This window comes from Schistocerca americana, chromosome 5 (genome assembly GCF_021461395.2).
Source record: "Schistocerca americana isolate TAMUIC-IGC-003095 chromosome 5, iqSchAmer2.1, whole genome shotgun sequence".
Classification (NCBI taxonomy): domain Eukaryota; kingdom Metazoa; phylum Arthropoda; class Insecta; order Orthoptera; family Acrididae; genus Schistocerca; species Schistocerca americana.
The window spans coordinates 386,571,694-386,577,693 of record NC_060123.1 but is presented as its reverse complement, the minus strand read 5'-3'; positions in this window follow the sequence as shown (position 1 = coordinate 386,577,693).

The window sequence follows — 6,000 nt, the reverse complement described above, 5'->3', positions numbered from 1 at the left end:
GTCTCGTGTAGCTGCATTTAGATGTTGCTGCTGTGGCTCCAACTTGACAGTATTGTTACTCTTGATTCTACTTTGTCAGCAGGGTCACCACTTCAGCTATCTACCTTAAGCGGATAGAATTGATGGTGATAAAGAATAAGCCCCACACTTGCAAGGTACTTAATATATCTACAATAAAGTAAAAATTAAAAAACACTGTGAGTTAGCATCAAAACATATTTAGAGTGTGCACCAGAGCAACAGAACAAACAAGTATATACATAAAGATAAAACCCACTGAAACATATTGTTGCCATCTACATCCACTGATCGATATCGCTTCCAGCTACACCCCTAATTCTTCCAACTGCTAATTACAATTATTCCTATTGATACCATTTCCTTCCTTGTCTTTGCATATTTTTGCATTTTATTTTTCACACCTACCCCTTGCGAACCTCAACCTGACCAGTCACTCTTTCCCCCTCTCTTCCCTATCCCAAAACATGCATACTCCCTTACCTCATCTGTTCCTTTTGTCACATGTTTTTCTACATTTTTATTGTATTTTTGCATATGTAGATGTACTTTCATGCTCCAGTTCTCCTCCCAACTATCTAATTTTCATCTGACCATTTCTACATTATTCTCATTTCCCCTATGACATCCCTGCCACCGTGAACTCCTGCTCCATTTTTCTACAGCAGTTCAGAAAAGTAGCCTTTCCCCAGCTAAAACTGAGCCTCAATTCATGTTCCTTAAATGCTGAATAAACCATGGAATACCCCCAATGGCCTAACTATAAAAATTCCTTTCGCTGCATCTCACTCCTCCTTTCACAATGACCTTCATCTTTCCAGATACCACCAGTCCCTGACCCTCACAAACCTGGTACTGCAAAAATACATCTCCGTGGCACAAGCATTCCAGAACCACTTCTTCTACCTCCACAAGATCCTGCTACTGTTGAACTCCTACTACATACATCATGTATCTGAAATTGAATCCTTTGCTCAAGAGCAACGGGAGGGGCAATTCAGACACCACCTTCATAAGTTATCCAATCTGCTGACATCCTACTGCAGCCTCAGGGCACCACAATCTAACCCTTATCCTACCCACAGTGATCCTCCTTGTCAATGCCTCATAGCACGCAGACCCTGTGTAGATGACCTTTTCAGCTTGACATATCCCCAAAAAACCCCACCAATGTTCCACCAAATGCAAAGCCAAATCATTCCTGGAACAATGTTGTTCATCTTTCCATCAAAACCGTCAACCCCACAAAAGTTTCAGTCCTATCCAAAGGCCTCACCTCTAGTCCTGTGCCTACATTTAACCATGTTTACTAAGTTAAAATCTTCCAGGTTGTTAGGCCACATCATATTTCCTTCTAAAATAATCGACATTTCGACCCCTCTGCTGGAACCTTCTTCACGATGTTTCGATATCCACTATTGCTAGAACACTGTCAGAGACAAGTCTCGTATTCTCTTATAAAGGGGAGTTTTCCCTTTTTGTGCTGGAGAAGTGGGAGTATTGGTTAAAATTCTTGTGACAGCCATTGTTGGACCATGATCATTGGCTAATTTTCCCATTGTTGCAGAAGAAGGGGCGTTATTGGCTAAACTCATATGATATTATTGGTGGCCCATCATTATTCGATAGAAAGGCACTATTCCACACTTAGTGGAGAAGGGTTATTGGTTGAAACTCCTCCTACTGCTATTGGTTGGCCATTATCATTGGCTAGGTGCAAAACAGACAGAGCAAGAGAGGGGGAATGTTTACCAAAAATATTATTGTCAGCCGAGATGACTTGCAGCATGTTTTTAATATTGCTTGCACACCACAGCTGCATATTCACTTTCTTTATGGCAGGGAACCACGATGCCAGGAGCGTACAGCCATCGCCTCTATTGAAATTACGGGCATTCTTGGAAATTTCGACCACTTCCCGGACCTTTCTTCTATAAATGTTGGTTTCCTTAGCCAGCACACACACATTATTAAAGTAGATGTCAGAGCCACAGTTCTCATGATGTTCTGCTACTGACGACTTTACACTTTGTTTTAGCCGCGTATGTCGTTCGTGTTCCTTAATGTGTTCTTTATCAATTCTTCCCATTTCACCACTATACACTTTGCCGCAGCCACATTTCACTTGATAGATGCCTGCATTGTGGAGGCAATCAGGTGCATCCATTTTTCATCAGAAAAAAATCTTTTACTTTGGTTTGACTAAAGAAAGATGTCTGGATACCATTTTCCTTTAGAATTCTGCTTATGCGGTCAGTGACCCCAGAAAAGAATGGTAACCTAACAGAGGGAGAAGGTGGTTCCTCATCATTCTTATTAGTGTGATTAATATTCCGCTTAAAAGCCCTGTCGATTGAACAACTATCAAAGCCATTTGCCTTCATTGTCATTTTTAAAAAGTCCAACTCCAATTCGAAGTTGTCATCATCACTGATGCGGAAGGCACCTGAAGACAGTGTAGAGCACTGCTGGCTTCTGGGCTGGATGGTGGTGCAAAGTGGCATCTAAATAAGCAGGAGAGCTTCTGTAAAGTTTGGAAGGTAGGAGACCAGGTACTGGCAGAAGTAAAGCAGTGAGGACGGGGCGTGAGTCGTGCCTGGGTAGCTCAGTTGGTAGAGCACTTGCTCGCGAAAGGCAAAGGTCCCGAGTTCGAGTCTCAGTCCGGCCCACAGTTTTAATCTGCCAGGAAGTTTCATCTAAATACCTGTTTGTGTTGGTCGGCTTTCTATACGCTCTGTGCCCTAGAGTGTTATCAGATGTTATTTATACCAACACATCTAGAAACAGAAGACCGACCTCACTTGCAACCTCCAAAGTAAATTTGATTTTGGGGTGAATTCCATTTAAGAAATTGTGGAATGCATGAAGTTGTTCTTTGCTGTGTGGCCATATAACAAGTGTATCATCCACATAGCAGAGCCAACCCCCCCTGTCACCATGCACTCTCACATTCTATGTGGTCTGAAAAATCCACACACCTAACTATCCTGGATGCCCAATTGCAGATGTTGTTGTGGCCAGACTGAAAGAATTTTGGTCCTCATTGACCAATACCTCCAATCAATTGCCCATAATCTAGCCTCCCATGTTAAAGATACCAACCACTTCCTTCACTGACTCTACAACATCCGTAACTCTTTACGTCCTTGATCCCTACTCATCACTGTTGACACCACTTCCCTATCCACCAAGATCCCTCATTCCTATGGTCTCACCACTACTGAACACTACCTTTCTCAATCTTCAGACTTCAAACCCACTATTTCATTTCACATACACCTTGCTAACATTATCCTAACTCACAACTACTTCTCCTCTGAAGGGAAGGTATAGAAACAAAACCCGCGGCACCACCTTGGGCACCCGCATGGCAGCCTCCTATGCCAATTAGTTTATGGGTCATATAGAGACCTTCCTAGTCTTCCAAAACACCAAATCACTAATGTGGCTCAGGTTCAGTGACAATATCTTCAAGATCTGGACTCAGGGCCAAGACACCTTATCTTCATTCCTTCACAACTAGAACACCTTCTCTCCCATCCACTTGACCTGGTCCTCCTCAATTCAGCATACCATCTTCTGGGACTTTGACCTCATCTGCTCTGATGGTTCCACCCACATCTGTCTCCACATTAACAACCCCCAAAAGTACCTGCATTTTGACAGTTGTCATCCCATCCTCATGAAAAAAATCCCTTCCAAACAGCTTGACCGCCTGGGTACATCATCTCTGCAGTGACAAGTACTTTCTTGTCCAGTTTGCTGAAGGTCTCATCACGGCTTTCACAGACAGGCACTACCCCCAGACCTAGTTTGCAAACAAATTTCCCATGCCATTTCCCCACAGACCTCCAATCCTATCACTTCCAAGAACCAGTGACAAAGTAGTACCCCCATCAGCCAATACCATCGCGGACTGGAACAGTTGAACCACATCCTTCATCGGGTCTTTGATTACCTATCATTATGCCCTGAAATGAGAGACATCCTACCCAAGATCCTTCCCACCCCTCCTAAGTTGGTGTTCCATCACCCACACAATCTCCGCAACATCCCAGCCGAGCCCTGCACAACACAAAAGTAATCCAGGGCCAAACCCAAACTAGATCTAAAGCACAGGCCACAATATACCTCCTGGTAAACTCTGTTGAATATGATCTTTGAAATTAATAAAAATTCACATTGTACAACATAAAAAGGTACTTATTTGTTCACTCGGTATTAAATTCTCTACCTTCAGGCACAATTATTCACTTGCAGTTGTTGTCACATTCTTTCTGGCCACTTTGAAGTAAACATTAATAAATAAAACTCTTACTTTACCTTGCACGCAATGTAAAAGCAGAGGGATCATAAATGGCACAAGCTACAAATAAAGTGGTATGTTCACCCCAAGACTTATGAATTTGAACTTCTAACCATGGACAATAATTTTCTTCTTTAATCAACGTTATGTCAGCAATATTAATTCCACAAGAGTACAGTATCTTGGCAGTTTTTCCTCTTTCAACATTTTAGAAACACTTCATTATCACTTGAAACTGCAGCAGTCAGATGTAGTGTTTTCTGTCCACGTGAGATAGCAGCCAATCAAGCAGCTTCCCCCACCCTAAATCACCATCTGTGTGCCGCTTGGCAGGTACGCATAGAACCTGTTTAGTGGAGCGCATTAGTAGTGCAGTTTTGTTCCCACTACTGTTGTTTAATGATAGCACCAGTAAACCAAAGCCCATAATTGCCATCTTGTTGCATGCACTTCCATTACTGATAAGTTTAAAAATGTAATCCTATTTTTACCTATCTGCTCGGAGAGTTTCGTTGCTAATAAGTCAAAGAATTAAAAATGCTACCTAGATTTTTATCAGACTAGATTAATCTAAAAACCAAATAACTGTATCAAAAAAATTTGGAACTGATCATTCTTCTTAGAATTCTCCTGCAAGCCACAGTCAGAGACTTAACAGGCCCGTGGGCCATATATCGTGTGTCCCTGTGCTAGTCCATCCCTATGCCATTCCCAATACCAACATCTTGTCACAGGGATCACACCCCTGTGGAAGGCTCATGTGCAATGCCTGCCTAATCCTCCCATCCAGCACTTCTCATTCCAGTCCTGCCAAAGGTTTACAATAACCTGTCAGAAGCCAGGCCACCTATGAAAGCAGTCACGTCATATAACAGCTCTGCTGCAACCACTGCACAGCTTTTTATGTTGGTAATGATACCAACCAGTTGTCTACCAGGATGAATGACCATCTGCGAACTGTGACCCATACCAAAGAAGACCAACCTGTGAAACAAAATGCAGCTGAATATAAAATGCTCAGTTTCAATGGCTGCTTCACAACTGAGACCATCTTGATCCTCCCTGCCACCACCAGCTTTTCAGAACTGTGCAGATGGAGTTATCCTTACAACACATTCTCTGCTCCTGAAATTATCCCAGCCTCACTCTATGGTAACCTACTGTCCCCACACAACAGTTTCTACCCCATCTATTCTATCACCTTCTCCGTATTCACATCCCCTCAACCTCATTGTGTGCTGCCCTCCGGCAATGCACCCCCTTCCATTGTCCTTGTCTACTCCTCATTTCCCCATCCCCACCTCCATACCCCACAGGCTCTCAACACTGCACCTGATGGCAGTCTTCTCACACCTCCATCTAGTTCTGGCATGCTCCACCAGACAGCACTCTGCTCTCCCCCTTACCATGCTATACCTTCCCCTGCCGCCCCCTCCAGATTGCTGCTTTTGTTCACACACATTCCCATCTGAGTTGCTGGAGATGGTGACCATGTTTGAGTGAGGTGTGCTTGCTTGTTTGAATGAATGTTTGTATGTTCCCTTTTCTGAAGGCCAAAAGCTATATGTGTACTGTCTTTTTATTGTGCCAGATTATCACTCAGTGGATCATCTTTATGAAGATCCTTTTCCTTATATTGTGACTCTGTATTTACATGTTTAAGGAACTATTTTTCT